Here is a 22,214-nt window from a genome sequence, read left to right as displayed (position 1 = left end):
GTAGGTCACAAAGTGAGATCTTCTTTAGTTTGAATAACAATCAAAACCATAATTTTAACTTAAAATAGATATAATTTTCTGAAAATAGCATAATGAGTGCCTACAAAGGTTCAACATTAGGTCATAAAAGCGAGCCATTACGTATATTAAAGCATAAATAAAGCATGGTAGTTTACTGCATGGTTCTAATATCGCTTTGTGGTTAGCCAAGTCAAAATAAGCTTCAAACACGCGAAGTTCAAAAATAAACCAAAGCAACATAAGGTCGAACACTTTTGTACGGGTGTGAAAATCGATTACTGGGATAGCATTCACGGTTTGACATAAAATATATCAATTACGATGTTATAAAATCGATCGTGTGTGTAGCATGTTACAAAAGTGTTACATAAATATATGTTATGTTTAACTTTAAATTAGACTCTATGCTATATTTCAAGCGCAGAAAGTTAAATTTATTCCGCATTCCTTCGCTATTTCTTGAGATTTTTTTAATAGTGGATATTATTATGATATTGAATGAAAATAGAAATTGGCTGACGTCCATACGTTACATGTTTTATGGAAGATTATTTTGATTAAAAATGGTGCAATTTTAATTATAATATATATTTACAGAGTAATAGCTTTTCTAAATATAATCAGTAAAATATTTTTTTAAATAGAAATTATTTATCAATGATGTGCTTAGGTTTAATAATAAATTATTTAATGATCGTTACATATTTATTAAATAAAGTTTTACTATATTTAAAAAAATAAATTAAATTGCATCAATGTATACATATATTTTCCTGAATATCGTCGAATGCAATTTACTAACCTATTTAAAACTTAGCCTAGATTAATCTTTAGATAAAAAAAGTAATTTGTTGCACGTAATACTGCAGTATTTAGAAGATTTTAAAAATGTAATTTATTAAACATAGCTTGAAAATATAATTAAAATTTCAAGCCTAAAAATATATTTTAATAAACACCGATAAGAAAATCGTTGAAATTTTAAATGTGAGTCTTATCGTTATACAATAATGGGGTTAATTCAATATGTATTATAAAAATACGTGTAATTTTAATATAAATATTCCAACTATAAGGTTTTCTTTTATAATTTAATATTAAAACTATAGAAAATAAAAATATTTTTATTAAAAAATATTTAACTTTTAACTGTAATATAATAATAAAATATTTGGCGCAGTGTGCCACGGCGACGGCACGATTTTATAGCTTTTGACGTAGATTTAATTGTTTTTTGCGCTCTCCTATTGGGCAAAATTCCTTTTAGATGTGTTATTAAAAGTCTTATATCAATGCTTGATAATCGATCGTCTTCACAGCGATAGCATGATTTTATCGCTTTTGCCCTGAACTGGAAATTCACCATATGGCAACACTGAGCAGGAAAGAAAACACGACTAATTATTAGATAAATATTTTGAGTAGATATTTTTATTTATTTTTAATGCCTAAATAAAATATTTCGCATTATTAGAAAATATGTCGCAACGGTGTCTATTCTTATATTTATTTATAGCATAGAAAGAGTTGACTCGTTAACAAGAAAATATATTACGATTGTAAAAAACATATATAGTGCCATTTTTGTCATGAGGCCCGGAATCATTGTTTTTCCAGGGCCCGGCTTTACTCTAGGCGGCCCTGAGTGGTACACGGGGTACAAAATTTTGAGTTTCGCTGATCTAAACACTGAATTAAGCCAACATTAATGTGTTTTTTAAATGTATCATACTGCTTTTACACTTTAAAAATATTTGTATGCTGAATATCTAGCATTATTAATAATGAAAGCTAGTTGTATATTTGGTTTTTATTTCAGGCAGTTTTGAAAAAAAGTTTTTGTTTCAGCCGAAACATACGACTCAAACTGGAGCTTTCATATGATTTTTGAAACTTTGAAGATTTTACAGATATATAGGTAGCGCTGTATGCATTGCTGTTGTCACTGCTATGAGTTGTGTGGAATATATCATACAAAACGCAGTAAGCTATGTCAAATATTTAGATATACAATATTTTTTTTAATATTTCGTCAACAGGTAACCGTTAAAAAAATAAGAATGAGATAAGTATCTGTTTTATTAAATAAATAGATAATTCTGATGATTATGCATGTATTTTATTAATCATAGCACAAGTCACGATGCTTAGAATAAATCAACAAATGATGACACACTCAGTAGAATTTTTTTATCAGCATTGATGAACAAAATGTTAAAAAATTAAAAGGCTTATGATATCGCATCTTTTTTATTTAATTTTTAAGACTAATATATAAATGATGGTATTAAAACTTATAGAGAAGAAATATGTGATTTTAAAAAAATGTCATTCTTGTAACAATAAATTGATATTTGTGAGAAAAGATGTATTTGTTACAGATTTAGTTTTGAGATTAGAATACAGTCTAGTTTCAAATAATTTATTAATTAATTAAATAGATTTTTTCTTACACTTTTTTACTTACTATTTTCTCTTAAAAAATATTTTTTATGTTATTATTATTTTTAAAAATGTTTATAATCGGGAATGGGCAAAGTGGGGAATCGATCCGTGAATGACTGAGGGGCGCCCAGTTTTACTCTGAGGCACGCTTCAATAAGCGCCTGGCGGCGGCGCTCGACTAAAATAAACCAAGCGGCGTTTTGCCTTCAGTTGTGCCAAGTAGTCGACGCCAAACGCACTTCTTTCACACCAATTCGCCATATTTGACCCGGTGCTCCTATTCCGTCACACCAAGAAAGCCTCGGTTAAAGTACGCATCCTAGGAGTGAATACGCCGTTAATCCGCACACCTGGATCTATAACGTGTATCGATATATACACTTATACACACACAGTCTCACGCATACATTGTATACATAAAATACAAACACATTCATTTTATATTATGCAATTGGCTTGTTAACGTGGCATAATTGCGTATCGACCAAACCAGGAGTGAATTTGTGTCAGTTTTAGTAGAAATATTGTAGTGGGCGCGATCGTAATCGATTCGGCCCTGGAATCAGTGTGCATAACAGTGTTCATTGTGTAGTGCTAACCCAGAAGAGTTGACGTTTCGCCGAGGCCAGCTAAACATTATCAGCGATTGGGTAAGATTAATAACAATGCGTTAACCTCTTTTTAATTGTACACAAGCGATAAAGCGTACGTTGAATTGGCAACTATTTTAAAAATGTAGTATACATAGTTGAATACATCCTCAAGGCGAACCTGTTTATTCAAGGTTTTGATATTAACCACATCTTACAATTACACATAGAAGAGGCAACCGGTTTTTGGTAAGAGTCTTGTGCGCTGTGTTCTTATTTGGTTAGTCGGACGGGAAAGAGAAACTTTTGCGACATTCGGATGTGGGTGTAAAAACCTAGATATGAAAAAACCTATGTTAAATATGTATGCTATGAAGCCTTATGTGTTGTAAAATGTAAACGAAGCCATCTTCCTGCATATTTTATAAGAGCCTAAATATGATACATTTTTAATGGCTTTGGTTTTTGATGATGGTTTTGTCATTGAGGACGAACCAATTATAGAAAAAAATATATACATTCAAGTTAAAGCGAGAAAAAACACTGGCCTTGATTTTGTATTATTCAAAAATGTGTATAAATACATTAACAAATTATTATAGTGCATTAAATTAGTTTAACGGTTCACTATAACATATTAGTGTAAATTTAATAACTAAATAAATTAACGTTTTTAAATTAAATTATTATATTTAAATAATAATAATATTATCATTCGTTGAACGACGAAGACGGTGGTACAAGTAAAGTGATAGATGAAGACAGGTGCTTAGTAATACGATGCTTTCTCTTTCTACACGGTGATAGATAGGAATAGATCGCTTGATCAAATATATTGGTACCTATCATATCAGATATATAGAAATATCTACCAGCACTACGGAGCAACCTCATGCAGCTCTTTTCTATTTTTTAACGCTAAGCGTGAAATTATGAATGCATAGCGCTTGATCGATATATATTTGAAAACTAAAATGTAGCCACACAATTTTGTGTTGAAATTAAAATTTAATTCGAATCATGGATCTACTTAGGTCAAAGCTTCCCAAATATTTTTTTCTATTTTTTTAATATGCCCTCGCACCCCTTAAAGCGGTTTCTAACAAAATTGAAATCAAAGTTGTATAATCAATTTTTATTAATAAATAAAAATGAAACATGGATTAAGAAAATATTACAAAAATTAACATTTACATAAATCCTTCAAAAAAATACTTTTTGTTCCTGTTTATTGCATAAGAGTTTATTGCATAAGACAACATCAACAACACCTTGATCCAAAATGTCCAAACTTAAATCACTAATTCAGATTTGAATACCATTATTTGATAACGGCACTAATTTAAGCTTGTTTGACCCTTCTTTTCCTGGAAAAATTGTTGCCATTTCTAATGCATACGGTTTTATTAACTTTTCTGAAATTTAATGGAGCTTCTTGCATTATACACCACGTAGTGGTTTTTCAGTTGGTATAAAACCTAATTTTGGAAGGGTTGCCCGAGAGTCAAATCGGACTCTTTTTGCTTTCAATGATTCAAAAACTGCACCATATTGGTTGTTGAAATGTTCCAGCAGTTTATATGGCTTCAGATTTGCGTTTAAAAAGATAGTGCCATAAAGTATGCACTGGGATTTTTGTATGCACATCAAATCATGGAAAAGCTGCTATGAATGCATGCGCAGGAAATCTTTTTTGCACGCGCACTAATGTCGTGCGTGTTTTATTTTTACAATTATTTAATTTATTTAACATAAAAATGGAAATATACGAGCACACCTGACTTAGATTATGCAATAGAACCAGAACACTACTATTCAATGTATTATATATGTCAAACACAATTTAAGCTGGCTGTACTAAATAGGCGTACCTTTTAACTTTATAAGATTGAAATTACCGTTAAGACTGTAACCATTTTTAAATCTTAAGGGTTTCCAAAATGATCAATTACGATTGCCAATGTTGGCATGATTGACGCTCATTGATTCTCTGTAAACAATTAATTGGTCGCATCAATGAGCGTCAATCACGTCAATATTGACATTTATGACTTACACTAGAGTGTTTTATAAAGCATTATATTAATTGCTTAATTTTTTTTGATAAACAATTTGTGTTAATTAAAATCATTTTATTTCTTTTACATCCCAGATGTCAGTTGTAAAAAGGCTGAGTAACGACTTGTTTATTAAAAATATTTTGCTACTGAACTATTGGACTAAATAAAAAGATAGTTAATTGAAAACGCTATTTTTGTAAGTTTATTTATACGTAGAAAATAAAGTAGAGCAGTCAAAAATTATTCGCAACTACTAATAATAAAAACGTATTTCTAATCCTATCAAATACTGATTTTCTTTGCTCGCCACAAGCGGTCTGTGATGTGTCAGTTAGACAGCGCTGCTATAAATATTACGCCGAAAGATTCGTGAGATTGATAAAATCTCATACTTTAGATTTTCTAAATATCGTAAGACCTTTCAAAAGTTATTAATTAACCTTTTGTATTTAATAAATTATTAATTCTTTGTCATTAATAAATTTATCTCTAAAAAATATTGTTTCAAGTAAAAAAGATGTTTTTGAATAATTAATAAATACTATTAATCACCTACATATGTGTGGTGTTGTCTTAATAATATACCAGATTGGGACATCTACTTCATGACATTCATCTTCTCACTAATTCATTTATACAAAAGTAACGTCTGGTGCGACTCTTGGTTAATTAATTAGTAAATATAGATAAAGAAATACCTTCTTATGAAAAATAAAATATTAATTTCATTTTTCATGTTTTAAAAGAAGTACACGCAGAAATTCTTAAAAACAACATATTAGAAGCTTGCAATTCAGGCATGACAAAAAAATTCGTCTTCTTCCATTTACTTATTAAAAACCTACTGAAAGACGTGAAAGTTAGACCGAAATAAACAATAATTAAATATTACTTTGCCATTAATTATTTTCCACAAAAGTTTGCGTTAATGAAAATAAGAAAAGAACTCAGTTACAAAAATATATGAAGAATAATAAAATAATTCATGTTTTATATAATTTTTTAATTTTATTGACTCTTTCATATTTTAATTATAAAATGATGTATTTTTAATAATAAACATTTTATAGCAATTTAATAAGCGCAACGTCACCACACACAGTACTGCACTCAATTTCGTGAAACAGTATTTATACACAAATTTTATTACACATATTAAATACTTATATTATATATTAAATAGTAGAAGTAAAATACTAAACGACTATGTGATTCTTAAGCATTCATATATGTATATACATATGTATATTTTCAATATACAATTTATATATTTCATATTAGAAATTATCTATGAAGTTGGTTAGTCTTAGGCTTTTATTATCCAGACAACAGATTTCCGGCGCCAGGCTCGATCAATACTTCCTAGCTTTTCAAACTTTCTAATAAAAGTATTTAATATTATTTCCGTGTAAACTACACCTGCAATTTTGCAAAATATTAATGTCAGATTATAAAACCTGATACTTTTTGTATAATTTAATTAATTATAATAGTTTTGAGAAATGTAGTTATAAAAATCTGTTTTTAATTTGTAATGAAAAACATTTCACAAGCTCAATTAAAAAAACTATCGTTAGAAAATAAAATACTGATATACAAAAAAATATTGATTGCAGTATGTATACCTACAGAGCTCAGGTCTGCGGTGCTTCTTCCAGGTCAAATATAATATAAATATTATACAAATGTTCCAAAACAATTCGCTCTGTTTACTAGTTAATGCTCCTTGGTATATTCAAAACACTGCCAGTGCGAAAGTTAAGTAATAAACAGGTTAAGGAACTAATAATCATAGATTTAAGCGTGTAAATATATTTTAATAATATATATTTAAGATGTAATACAAAACTTAAATAATAGAGCAAATAAAAGAAGATTCTAATGGGTATTTTCCAACGTGCTCTTATTATCAACCATGGAAAAGATAAGCAAAAATGTAAAAAGACAGATTGTGAAACAAAGGTAAAAAAAAGATTACCTTTTGATAACAGTTTGTTAAAGCGATAAGTGTGCAATTATTTGGCTAGAACGTTCCACATTTTGCATGTTGACCGATAACGTACCAGTAAAATTATCGCTAGTCAAATTATTTTAATATTTTTAGCAATGTTGCGAACCATGCTAAGTAAAAAAAATTAGCGTAAAATCGTAGGTTCGTTTCCGTAATTCGCCTTCCAATTTTTGCCATATTTTTTACAAACGGTTTCACTAGTTTCAAATGATTGCCGCTAGATGGCCATGTGTAATTTTATTTTATTTTTTCAGACGTGAAAAAAATATTTCACTCTTTAATCATAGGTGGAATATATTTTGTGCAATTCAAAATATTTATTTAATAATAATTATCTTATGTAATTGTATAGTGTCATTGCATTATTGTGACTCATAAAATAATGTCACATACAATATTAACCTTGATTTTATTTAATTACCCATATGATACAAGTTGATAATGAATGTTGTGCAATATCAACGAATACATTAACTGGTTGTTGACATACCACACATTACAACGTCACTTTGTGACGTTGCAAGTTGACGTTTCTGTGACGTATGTTTCCAGCGATGTAGAACATGTTAAATGTTATCACTACAAGATTAGTTATGAAAATAAAAGTCACTTTTTCATGCATCGAATACGTATGTCTATTAAAAAATTGCAAAATTAATTAAATTTATATTACTTTAATTAAATAGAAAATATGTTACTTTCTAAAATTATATCTTTCACAATTTTAAACAAATATGATTTATTAAATAATTGATTATCAATTTTATTTTTGATTTTTTTTACTGCAAGTATATTAAAAATACACAAATTCTATAAAAAAATAATCTTCCAATTAAATGAAAAATAAATATGGATGGTTTGCGTTCTATGATATTTGTATACGCCTAATATAACTCTACTCAATTCAAAGCTTCGGCTATTAAACGATAGATGTCAGTCAAAGCGCTATTGTTTTATTATCAATATGTGTACGAGTTGTTTGTTTTGATATACATAATAATGCAGTACGATATTATGTGTTTATTCAAATAGATAATGTTGGTAATAATGTTATGTATTGTTAACATTTATTTTTAAATTAGCATTTCTTATTATTTATTTAAAAAAAACCTTATATTATTTTTATAACAGCGTCTAATTAAATTAAAACTATGGCTATTATACGCGATTAATATTAAATAATTATATATTAATATAAAGACTTTTCCTAAAAAATTATTGTATTATTTTAAATTAAAAAATCAATAATAATATATATAACTGATGAACCAGATTTTTGTCACAAAAAATTATAACTGGACTAAAATTGTTTTTTACTGTCTGTTAAAATATTATTGAATTACTTGAAGCGTAAAAAAATATGTGCATTTCAATAAATACTTTGTTCCATAAAACGAATTGTTTGTGCATTAAATAAATATATTTATGTGCATTAAAAAATGAGCATTAAATAAATACATATTTTTTAAATTAAATATATTACATTGTGAAATATTTTATGCTTAAATCAAAACCTAAACGAATTAATATAATGAAAGTTCAACAATTATTTTATTAGGTTAGATTTGGGTTAAATGTTTCGACAATTGAAAAACAATTAGCTATATTTAATTATTAATTAATTTACTATTATAACTAAATAAATTAATAAAATAAATAAATAACTGGACCAGCTTAATATATCAAACTATTGATTTATAATTCCATTGGGCAATATCAGTATACCTGTATTTATTCACTGTGCGGATGATCTGGTACACGTAGTACGTTCGGAACACGCTGGCCTTAACAGTTAAGTGTAAACCACACTAACGCTGATGCACTACTTATTTATTTTAATGCACATATATTTTATAAAATACTTACAATAAAGGCGAATTTTATTTTATGTATTGCTTATTTAAATTGTACTCGTTTTTAAACATACTTTAATTTATAAGTAGAGGGTTAAATGATTAAAATGCTGCACGAATTAATAAACAATTTATAAGGAAAAAAGCAAAATCTTTCTCACCATTAAATCTGAAAATTCAGTTTTACTAGTCATACAACATAGTTTGTAGTGATGCACTGATTTTTAGTAGTGGCATTTAATTTTTGAAAAATAGTAGTTCATTTATTAAATGTTTCAAATTTTTATGCTACGTATAATATTAATTTATATCGATTTGAACTTTATTTATTGTACTATATTTGCAGTTTATGAGTCGAAAAAGTTAGCAACTTTTATGTATGTAATGTTGAATCATAGATATCAAACTTAGAAACCATTTACATTATAAATGCTTTTTAAAGTTTGCATTGCTTGTTTAATTCAGATGAATAAATAGTGTTTTAGAAGCATTAATATCAATGATTACAAAAATTTTAAGAAAAATCCAGAAAGCTCATTTATGGACTAGCAGCCGTTTTCTTGAAAATTAACAGACATGTTTTCAGCCTATGTTAGAAATATAACTTTAAATAATCATGATTTACTATAAAAAATCTTATGTGTTGTATAAATTAGGTTTAAAAATCACTCGATGAAGTGAATTTATATTTAGGCTATTTTGTGGGTTGAATAATATACTTCGTTTGCTTTAAATGCAATTATTTTAGTATACAGCTTCAAATGGAGAAATCATATTACAAATGTTGAGCCTCTAATAATTATTCATTATTGTTGTATCACATGCAATAGATTTTAATTACTGCTGTATGATCTACAGCTTTTTTTTAAGTTGATACATATGAGGAGCGCGTTAATTTATAGAATATTAATTTATTCCGATAATGATTGGGCACGCAATCTACCGCCTTTGAACGTTATAAACCAATGTCATTTTCAATGTCAAGGACGCATTGTCTTTATGATTATACGGTGAATACCTACATTTTAATAGAATGGGTGAATTTTAAAATTTGTAAATAAATTTTGATTAGTAGTTAAATTCGGTTATTCGGTGAATTCTGGGGGATTGTCCTACGGGACGCGTCAGCATTTAAGGGTTGTCATTCTTTTATTGTATGATTCATTAGTTAGAAGCATCATAATTTGTTGAACCGATTCTGCATTATACTAATTTAGAAATGCTCCACCTTAAAGTGTATGACTATACCACATCTGTCTAAATACAATTGATTTTCTAAGGGGAATCTTTAAATACATCTTGAAGTCTTAGGTAAGTACATATTTAATAAATAATATCTAATTCAATTTGTAATGCGATAATATTTTTTAAATTTCGAATTTACACACCCTAAATTTTTATTCGCTTAATATTCTCTTTAGATGTAGATTACTTAATATTAATTGTATATATGACACATACATATGTTAAAAATAATTATTTTGTAATGATAAATTTAATATTTCTTATTTTATCTTTAAATAATTGTAATATCCTATTAAACTATATATAATATATACCCTAATAAATTATATATAAAAAAATATAATGGGGAGTTGGCTTAAAATATGTAGTTCGACAAATGTATTTAAAAGTTTTATCAAATTAAACTTTTGTGTAATAAAATAATTTCTTAAAAAAAATTAAAACCATCGTGAAGCAACAGGTTACTCCAATGCGTCACGATGGTCAAAAAATATAAGTATATATGAAAAAATCATTGAATATTAAAATTAAATTATACAAACTAGACCAGCTCTCTTAAATAGCTGATATTAAATAGATCAATATGCAATGGCAGTGTATTTTGAAGCCGGATTGCGATGGTGATTCTTGAAGACGTTTTAGAACCCAAAACTAGAACTCTTTAAGAATAGTTTGATTGTCAACAGAACCTTTTAGTAGTTTGATAAAATGGTTAACAAAACGCTCCTAAAATAATGGCTTTGGGATATAAGAACGGAAAATATAAAAATATCATCATATAAAAGTATCTCAAGAACCGTTTCTTAACATATTTTATTAAGAGAAAGTACTTGGTTATTCGAGGATTCCAAATTATATATCCCGATTCAATAATGCTGTGAATTATAGTGTTATAAAGGACTCTTCGTCAAGGTGGCGAAAGATACAGTGAACATTTTTCCATGCAACAGTAAAAAATCCAGAGAAAGAAATGTAAAGGTAATCGATCATCCTTTTGATAAAAAAAAACACGTAGACTCAAATTTAAACTAAAACTTCTTGGATGTTTTTTTTAAATTTGATCAATGCAGTAAAGAATAATTAAACATATTAATAACCCATTAAAAACATTGTCAAGGATTTTAGAAAAATCAGACGATTGACGGAAGTCCATTTCCATAGAGTATCTAAGTCATTCTGCAGATGGAAGAAGACTGCAAACAGATCGAATGCACCTAAACAATTTTAAATAATCTGCATACAAATTTAAATTTGCATGTTATTAAAAAGTAACGGTAAAGTAATATCAAAGGGTTGGACCCTCGAGGAACCTTTGAAGGAGTGAATTATTATGAACTGTCTACGTCCCTCAAATAAATTGTTAATAACTAAGTTAAATCATTTACATTTTTTTTTCACTTCTAACTGATGATAAACTTTGTCGATGGCCTTCTCAAAATCTGCATATACGACGTCTACTTGTATTCCCGCATCGAGAGATTTTTGTAACTGTTTCGGTAAAAGAAAGTTAGTAACAGTGCAACGAATGGGTTGAAGTCCAATTATTTTTTTAAATGCTTTGGTATTCAAATAGTCACTTGCACTGCTATTAACCTAATCGTTAACATAGGAAAATATGAAGCACCTATTGGTTTTTCAGTGTTTTTCTTACTTAAAATATAAAATTAAAGCAAATCTTATCTTTAGCTCAATACACATGAAAATCATACTGACGTAAATCGTATTTATTTTTAAATGACGTTATTTTACTTAGTATTGAATTCGGTGTGAATGCTAGCTCCTTATTAGGTAATCTTAAGAATCTGTCTAAACCGCAATAATAACGTACTCAAAAACCGCAATTAAACTATCGGTGAAGTCTTTCGTTTAAAATTTGAAACTTTAACATATTATTAAAATATTTCCGGTATTTAAAAATAAATAAACAATGAGGAAATTCTAATGCTATTAAAAAATAATTAATGGATATTTCCAAGCTAGCAAAAAATCAACCGGAAAAAGTTATTTTAAGAAAGGGTTTTCGAAATTATATTCTAGTTATAAATTAATTTTTATTTTAACATAATGTGGTTAGAAGATCGTTTAATGTAAAAGTATTTAACATTTACCGTCAATAGATTATAATTAAATCAGTATTTTATTATAAAATTGCAACAGCGCAATAATAATTAATTACAGTAACGTGCATTGCAGTTTCATAAATAAACGTATTGTTTTTATGTTTATTGTTGTGGGGATTCCCTCTTTGAGTGTGAAAAATGTAATTAAATGCGATTTATTTTATAAGCACGCATTATATGTAATAGTTGAGCAAATTCCTAGAGCATGCTTCATGAAGAAATATTTGACAATGATTCACGTTTTTTATTCGTTTAAGCGTGAAAATTCCGAAGCATATGCCAAAAAATTTAGAAATTCCGTCAAAATATTTATATTGATTATGGCATGCTCTCGTTTGAACCAGATAGCTCGAAAGTGAACTCACTTTATTCCGAGAAAAGCTCGTCCATTCGGAAGTTTAGCGGGCAGAAGCTCCGCGAGTCGATAGTGAGAATTGTATTGGGCGTGCTAGGTGAGTTCCGTTTATACTTTGGGAGATCGATTTCATTTTTTTCGACTGTTTAATGTTTTTACCTTGAATTTAAAGTTAGTATGTCAGTTTTAATACATAGTTGTAATGAGCCACATTTATATAATATTCACATTTAAAATTAATTTCACGAAATTTCGTTTTAAAATTCACACTCTTTAAACTTCTCCTATAAAATGTAATTAAAATTTTAAGTTTTTTTTTATAAATACGTACCAACATAGCTTGAGTAACGAGTTAGGAAATAAATTTTAGTCATGTTTAAATCAGCTTTGCCACAAAGACGTAGCAGTTACATGCATGTGGGTAATAATAGTATTGTGTTGGCTATATGTCTATATCTAATCGAATTTTTCGATGTTCTTGTTTTTAGAAATTTCAAGCGCGAAAATTGTCATCGGCACCAATTGTAAGCGAATTTTATGAATGTTTAAACTGCAGATTGTTAACTAGTTGTATTATTTTATTAGTTTATTTTTTTAACAATAAAAAATTCGATCTAAACATAAAAAATAGGTTGCATTTTTTGGCAATGAAATGGTTCAAAGTTTTTTACATGTAAATTATCTAGGTGAAATTTCGCCAGAAAAACGCATCAGAAATGATTGCACATTAAATGACGTTATTTTTATTACACTTGAGTTTTGCTTTTCCAGTTTTTTTTATTATATATATGAGTAATTATTTTTATAACAATTATGTTATGTTTTATGTTGTTTAGGAAATTAAGCAGTAATTGACTTATAGAATGGATTTATTTTGTGTAATATTTTTCATATATATTAAATACTCATTTTTGTAAATGGTTAAAATTTTATGAAAACTGTGATGAAACTTCTCGAGCTGTTCTTGAATATACAGCGCTAAATAATCTGAAAAGTGGTGAAAAAGTGCACAGCATTACATTAAAAATTAAAATCACGTGGGAAGTTATTTGAAGAAGATTAACAGATTTTAAGTAAGTTAGCTCTAGAGTTATTTTTAATTATTTTAATATCAGATAGTTAACGATAAGTTCGAATATATTTTATATCGTAAGTTTTTGAAGAATATTTTTGTAAAATACTGTTTAAATAATAAAATTAGGTTTATACACACATACATACATATTTACATGTAGACAATAAAAGTATATAGTTATTTTTATTTTGAAATTATTAGAGCAAAAAATGTTTTCTACTTTAAATGGGTACGAATTTTAATTTTAATTATACATACTGCCAAATATACTACAATTTGGTATGCTTAAAAAAATTTACAAATATAATTTACTTACACATTAAAAATGTTGGTATTGATTTAGAGATAAAAAAATATTACTTGTATATTTTATATCTAATATTAACACAGAAATATGAGAATTTTTTGAAATTTCGGCAATTAAAAAGTGTTTTTTTCATTATTTTATTTGTAGGTTATTATATGTAAAAGCAATGGCTGTTATAAATAAAATAAAGATAAGAAGATAAATTTCGGAAAACAAAAAGGGCGCAATTGAACTGAAGATAATGCAGCGCTACATAAATAATAAAAAAGGTTTACTTTCATTGTGTAATAAATAAATGCTTGATAAATAATACAACTGTGTTTGTAGAAATTAAAATATTCAAACACATTTATCAATGAATATTTTACGAATATTTAGACAAATAATGGGATTATGAATAGTTATTAAATATTCGGTATTTAAATAGTCGAATAATAAGATTAGTCTATAGTTGGATTAGATTTTTTTGATATACTCCAAGGTTAGCATAAATTTAAAAACTTTAGTAAATCTGAACCACAATTTAAAAAAATCTTTACAATGTGTTTTTTTGATATCAATATAATAAATATATGCATAGAAACAGTACCTGTAAATATCTTAAATATTTTTCTAAAAACGCTCAATATTACAGTTATTTATTGTTTATTTATTAATTTATAAATATTTTTATTTAACTTTACTTTTAAAATAATTATTAAAAAGTATTTTTGTAAAATTTGTATCTTGAATTATGTTGTATTTTATAAACTAAGTGTTTAATTGTAATATAAAAATATGTTATATACTACACTATATTGATGTTTGTGTTCGTTTTATGTAATGTAATACAAGGTCAAGATTTAGCAATGATCGAGAGATTGTATAATTTGCAACTTCTAACCAATTTCGTGGAAATATATTTTATTTACCTTGAATATTCATAAAAAATGGGAAACCCTAGAACGCACGCGTCAATTAGAAAATTTTATTATTAATGGAAAAGTTTTAAATGAAAATGCATTTACCGTATGTGCTAATTTTATTATTATTTTAAGCAAGGTGAAATGATGACAAATATCATTCTAACCTTCTTTTATCGAATAGAACTGATGAAAAGAGCAGTGTTAAGTAGTCTAATAAATGGTGATAAGTTTCTGCTGACATCACAGGATTAAATGTTTTAACTGTTGGGTAACTTTTATGTATTGTATAAAATCACTCATATAAATAAAAACTAGTTTCTGAATTTTTATAAAAAGTAATAAATATTTTTTTTCAATTATTTATTAATAATTTCGGGTTTTGAGTAAAAAAAATGATTTTTTTTATAAACATATATAGAGAAATGTCAATATCGCTATAAGGTAGTAGAGTTAAGATGCCAGGTCGTAAAAGTTAGAGGGGTCTTCGCCGGCGTGTCGAGTTGTATTCTTGTCGGCTATGATTTCGTGGAGCAGTTGAGATCTATCGTGATGGGATATCGTATTCATACAGTGTACTGATTTGTCTCTGCTGCTGTGACTCCGTGGCGTCTGTTGTTTTTTTTTAAATTGTTTTAAATGGGAGTTAGAATGACCTATAAATTAAAAAAATATGCATGTGGTTAAAACTTTGGCAATAATTATTTTTTATTTACCATTTACTAACTCCATTTTTTCACACAAAAATTGGAGTTAGTAAATGGTACATAAATATGATATTATATGCTACAATATCATACAGTATATAAGTCTTTCACTTTCTATAAATATGTTCATATCCTTTTTCTCGCCTGTAGTTTATTAAATATAAAAATCTTAATTGCCATTTCCTCCGTACAAATCGGTTGTCTTTCCGCTTTCGTTTCCGATGACTCAAAAAATTCCTATGGGGAACGTATGTATGCATTGCTCGTCAAAATATCGATACGATCCATTCCAAAGGTATTTCCTATAAGTATAGAGGATCCGCATTTCGGACTTGTTACTCATTTTTCAGCGATGATTCTAAAAGTCGGCATTGTATTGTACAACCGGCATCGACCTTCTCCGGCATCCGACCGGCAATTATGCGTTCGTCTGTAGTTAGAACGGCGAAATTTTCCCAGAAAATTGGTCTACCGGTTTCCAGGAAGACCAGCGGCCATGAAAGGTATCAAAATTAGTTAGTCATCGCGAGATAATACCGAAACATGGGACCTGCCTCAATCGTCGGATTGGCATTTGACATGCACTGATATTTATATTGTGTTACACAATGGGGTCAAACGAAATCGATACTGAGTCATTTTTTTATATAGTTTGTATCATCTGGAATGTGTGAAAGTTCATAATCATGATTGACCACGTATTTAACAAATATAGTAAAATATTTTAATTCGTAATATTTAATATTAAATGATATACATATTTAAAATCAGTAAGGTAATCTAATAAACAAATCAAATTGCTAATATAGTTATAATTATTTTTAATTACAATTTATTTTAATACGCTTAACTCTACGTATCAGGTATTATATATATTATACATAAAAGTACTAACAAATATAGATATTACATATTTTGTTTAGTGTTGAGAATGACATCATTGTGCTGCATACTAGCATTTATAAATAATAATAGTAAATATTTCTTAAATAAAAAAAATCCAAAAAAAACACGAATTAAGTAAAGCTAAAAGAGCTAATATAATTTTATTGTATTTGTATATTGCATATTATTGACTGAATATACCAAAGATTATTTTTTTAATTTAAATCACATTAATTGTTCACGACACGCTGTCCAAAATGCTTTGCAATGGTTCAACAAATGTGATTCTTACAAATCAAAGCCAAGAACTGGAAGTAAACGAAAGACAAGTGCCCAGGAAAATAGAATGTTTCTTAGCGACTTTCTTAAAAATCGTCGTAAAATGTTTTTAAAGCTGGCTGCTGAAGTCTCTGAAAGCAGAGAGAAGGCTCAACAATGTGAAGCTCGGAGGTTGTAAAGCCTGAAACTAACCGTGGCTTTTATAAACAAATAAAACTCGAAGGTTAGAGTGGGCCGAAAACACCATTGGGCGAAAGTCATTTTGTCCGATGAACTTTAAGATAATTTTAAACTAAAATTGCTTCATATAAAAAAAAAAATTAAAACTTAATTTATTTAAAATGTTTTAAAAAATATTTTTTTTTAAATAATCATACATTTTTGAACATGTTTTAAATTTGATGGGACACGTGAGTCGAAGAGTCGGAGAAGAATATCTTACTGATTGCGTAGTACCCATAGTCAAATATTGTGGCGGAAGCGTTATGTTCTGTGGTTGCATGGCAGCACCAAGAGTAGGAAACCTGTACATTTGCGAGGGTAGTAAGAATAGTGACATTTATATTTTAATGTTGGAATCCACTTGAATGGTTTCCTACTGGAAAATATTTCAAAGCACAGACCACGCTATCATCCGATTCCAGCAAGAAAACCCTCCATGCCATACTTTGTAAAAAAGCAGGGGTTAGTTTGCATCAAATGGTTTAACGCATTTATTGGAAAATTTAAAAGAAAATGTTGCCCAATACGATTACAAATCCAAAATTGAACTGCGAGAAAAATTGCAGATGGAATGGAGAAAATTGTCTCTATTCACCTGCAAGTCTATAGTTGATAGTATGCCAAAAATAATTGTAGCTGTAATTAAAGCTAAGAGTGGGCCTACTAAATATTAAAAATAAGCTTAAAATAAACACTTTAAACAACCTCGATAAATTGTTTATTTTTATTTTAAAGATTTTTTAAGATTTAACACATTTATCGGGGTGCCCTATTATTATGACCAAGTCAGTATATGAAATAAAAATATTAATAATAAATAAATTTCAGTCATGTCTACTATGTTAAAATGGCAGTTTGAATTAGTTTGTATTTGTATCAATAATTATTTAATTGATTATTGTATATTTATTAGTAAATCTTTAGTAATAAATAATTTGCACTAACGGCTAATGCAAGTTAATTGACAAACAAATATTTAACTTAGACGCCGGCGCCAATTCTTACCCTACATTGAACCAAATTTGGAAATAAGCTAGCGCCGAGTTGAAGAATATTAAAAAAAACACCTTTTTTGGTATTGTGCGCATACTAAATCTGTATCTAATTTCTTCGTTGCATCATACTTGGATTCCGGGTAATCCCACCGATCCGCCTTGATTTAATCCAGGTCATAGGATTTATGGTTGCTAGTCCACATATTTCACGCAATACGTTTACATAAGTTACAAATAATTATTTGCCATAATTATCGCGCAAATGACGTAAAGAATTTTTTAAAATCGAAAGATTCATACAAAATTCAACCATGATTAATAAAATTACGTAGAAGTATATATAGGTAACTTTCCTAGGTGTAAAGTTCAAAGCACGTTTCTAAGTATGGTTCGTAGTGAACTGTACATCCTTTTCCTGTGGAATACATTCTCTTATCGTGATCAACGTTTAATATTTTTCATATAGAATAAGCGGTGTATAAATAAGTGATTCATTCGCTACTAACTACCAGACGAGTTCAAAGTCGACGCAAGAACTTTTCCATTAGTAGTTCACGGTGGAAATTTATTGGCTTACTTATGAGATGAAGCGTCCCATATAAATTGATTGGTTAATATGATTAACTATGAATATGCCCAGTAAACATTAATTATATCGTGACTAACGGTCGTCTAGGATGTTATGATTAATGCACTTGAAACGTTTCCAGGATCTGTGTTCAGAAAAAATCTTCCGTTATAGTAAATCAAATATTTATTATAAAAAAAATGAGTTTCATTCATGTTGTTTATTTTGAGAGTTCTTAATGAACGACAAAGGTTGTAGGAGTTTCCCATCAATGAATAAAAAAATCATTATCCGTTTGCCATTGATAATATTTTAATGCCTACGTTATAATAGTATTTGTATTGAAAGAAACAATCTTATTAACTATAATAGAAGTGGAAAATGAAAGTTGAATGGAATTTTCATTAGACGGTGTGTTATGTACAATTTAATTATTGTTTACAATATTCTTACCTGTAGCAATGTAAACTAGAAATGGAAATACACAATAAAATAAATTATTAAAAATGATAATAACTTATTTTAAGGTACGTTTTGCTACTTAACTTTTGGGTTAACACTATCTTCTATGACGATTGTTATCGTACAACACTTATTTTCTATCTTGGGTCCAAGAAAAGGTGATTTAGTTTGAATAAGATTTGATTGAATTTCTGCAGCAAGAACATTATCGTCTATCTTTGCTGGTCTCCCATATCCAGGACTGTTTTTGATATCGTAATTTTACGTTCGTTTTTTTTTTAAACCATCTTTGACATTTAAAGATATCGAATGAATCACTTACCACTTCACGGATGTTTTTAGTGGCCGTACTCGGTAAATTATTTTTAAGAAATTTATATATCATGCAATTTTGTATAACTTTTCATTTAGTAAAAATTCTGCTATCGTAAATTTCGCGGATCATTTTTTTTTAAATATCGGAATGTCTGGATATGCAACAACAGATATAATAAAGTACGTACTCGGGTAGTATCAACGGCTAAAGGGCGACTGAAAGCTTTAACTTAATTATTACAATAGCAACTTACATATCTTATATTAAAAAAATATTTACAATAAACTGTAATACATATTGAATGTGATAGTTTTCATTATATTTTACGGATATGCATATGTACGTGTTTTGTTGCCCAAATGATTCGATTATCTGACTCATTAAAAAAGCTTGTGTTTTTACTACAGCTATAGGTTGTATTAGAAATATTTACTCGATGTTTCCTGAAATTGATTATTCAGCACATTAATTTTTTTTTAATAAAATACCGTGAGATCAAAAATTGTGTATTTTTCTTAAAAGTGAGTATACGTGCGAAAAGTATATCCGGTGAATTTCACCGGAAAATTCCGGCATGGCGCCAGATCTAGCATTCCAATATTGTTTTGGCACACAAGTGGAATCATCCAAATATCAGGCGATGAACGTTCCATTTCACTACTTGTCATAACTTTCCTAGCTCGAATCATCTAATAGAGTCAAGAAATGCAAATCTTGACATTCATGACCTATTTAAATTGTTTGTTTACATTTACCTCATATTAATTTTATGAACCGGTCTCTTAGATTTGCAACACTGTTTTCTTTGCCGGAATGTTTTAAAACTGTTTTTTCCGGCTTGAACAGGTTTTACGCGATCAGCTGATGAAAGATAATCATATATTTTTGTTTGATGACCTGACTCGATTGGCAATTGCGCAATATTACAATCATCGATATGCATACAGAAGTAATTTATTGTGTATTTGCGATAATATGTGCAAGAAATTACCTGAACGGATAATAAATCGTTGAATATGCACGTGGCGTTTACACGTGGAATTTACAGATGAAGTAATATTATATTTTTACTTACAACAATCACTGAGGGGAATCATCATAATATTTTTGAGCATTCTGTATTTAAATGACGCACTTTTGTCACTTGAAATCGCATTGCAAATACACTCTAATCTTGCTGACGTCCGATTCTTTACTTTTTATGAACCCAACCCATGTGCAAATATAATATAATATCAATATTGATAAAACCGTATTTGAATTTTTTATTATCTAAAAATAGTATTTATATAATAACAACAACAACATACTATTGATAAAGTGTTACTTTTACGTCTAATTATTATTCTACCTTATTTGTGTATATTTTTTCACAGTAGATTATTATATAATATGCGTATCGTTCTACACAACTTATCGAAACATTTATTGATGATTACAGAATTGCATATTTTATCGAAGTAATTATTCAGAACAATTATTCAGACTCATCATAACATACGCCTGTCCGGTGTCGAGTAACAATAGTAATACTATTTTTTTCTAAATTGCAAGTCATCCAAAATAAATCTATTAAAATATGCTGGGACCAACATTGAGTGTTTTTCGTTAAAAGTTCCTAGGTCGCAATATTTCACGTTTAGGTGACAGCAGCTGGCTGTGAAGATCATTTAATTTAACATCGTTGGATTTTTTGTTGGGTTTTGCTAAGTGCTATGTCTACGCCGATAGATCCAGAACCTTTGATCACCTAAAAACCAATATCGGCCAAGTTATAGCCAAGATACCACCCAAAATGTACAAAAAAGTCATTGTAAATTACATAAAAAGGATCAGCTGCTGCAAAAGAACTAAATAATATTATTTTTCATGTTTACTGAAATACATCAAATATTCGATTAATAAAAAAATATCCGAAGTTATCCTTAAATTTGTATATTTTTGTTGAATTAGCACATATTGCTTTAGAGACTAAAGACACTTGGTTCCAGATCTTTAAATAAATGTACTTGAATTTAAATTTAATATATTGGTATTTCTTATCTATTATTTTCCCTAAAATTTTAACAGCTTTTTCATTTTTTTTCTTCTGAAACTGTAACCATCAAAGATTCATTTTATATTCTTATTTTTTATTATACTGTAGCTAATACCAAAATTATTATACGTTATAAAAATACTAGGCATTCCAGATAAATTAGTGAGATTGATTAAAACTACCCTAAAGCGATAATTAACGTACGGAATAAATAGATATATAGATTAAAATACATTTCAAGTAAAGATTCTGTGTTATGACAAGCTGAAAATTTATTCCAGGAATTTTATGATTTTTCGCTGTATTTCAAAAATTAAGACTTTTTAAATTTATTTAATATTTTGTACGTTTAATATTTTTAATAAAATTGGCATGGTTGAAAACACCCAAATAACTTATACTCGCTTAGTATACAAGCAAGTAGCAAGTGGACACTTGAAGATGACTTCGGCAGATTATAAAGAAAAAATCTTCCATATATAGATTTACAAAAAATATTTTGAAAAATACTGCTAATGATTTATTGGGTCAAATGATTATTTTGTATTAACAATAAAGTCATTTGATGGTGTTCGTAAAATACGAGTATTACTTAAAACTAAAGTAATTGCAAGAGAAGGAATATTTCGAATCCCATGTTATGAAAAGTATGATGCACGTGTAATTCCTAGAACAATTCAGAAGAATGATCTTCTGAAAATATTGATTTTGTTTTTAGAAGTATCAGTTTATCTTCTTTTTTCAGTCAGATACGTTCT

The 22,214-nt window shown here is 28.0% G+C and overlaps 1 protein-coding gene across 1 annotated transcript in view; it reads left to right on the top strand.

The window, feature by feature from the left end:
* Nucleotides 1-2,595: 2,595 nt before the first annotated feature.
* The window catches only part of LOC148228680 (uncharacterized), a 68,464-nt gene continuing 48,845 nt past the window's right edge, over nt 2,596-22,214 (top strand). The window contains exon 1 of the mRNA XM_088200372.1: nt 2,596-3,116. The gene's annotated coding sequence lies outside the window, so the exon portion shown is untranslated. The remainder of the gene's footprint in view (nt 3,117-22,214) is intronic.

This window comes from Plectrocnemia conspersa, unplaced genomic scaffold (genome assembly GCF_051122295.1).
Source record: "Plectrocnemia conspersa isolate PC_06_02 unplaced genomic scaffold, ASM5112229v1 ptg000012l, whole genome shotgun sequence".
Lineage (NCBI taxonomy): Eukaryota > Metazoa > Arthropoda > Insecta > Trichoptera > Polycentropodidae > Plectrocnemia > Plectrocnemia conspersa.
Note: the sequence above shows the minus strand (reverse complement) of the source record. Positions and strands in the feature narration are given on the sequence as shown.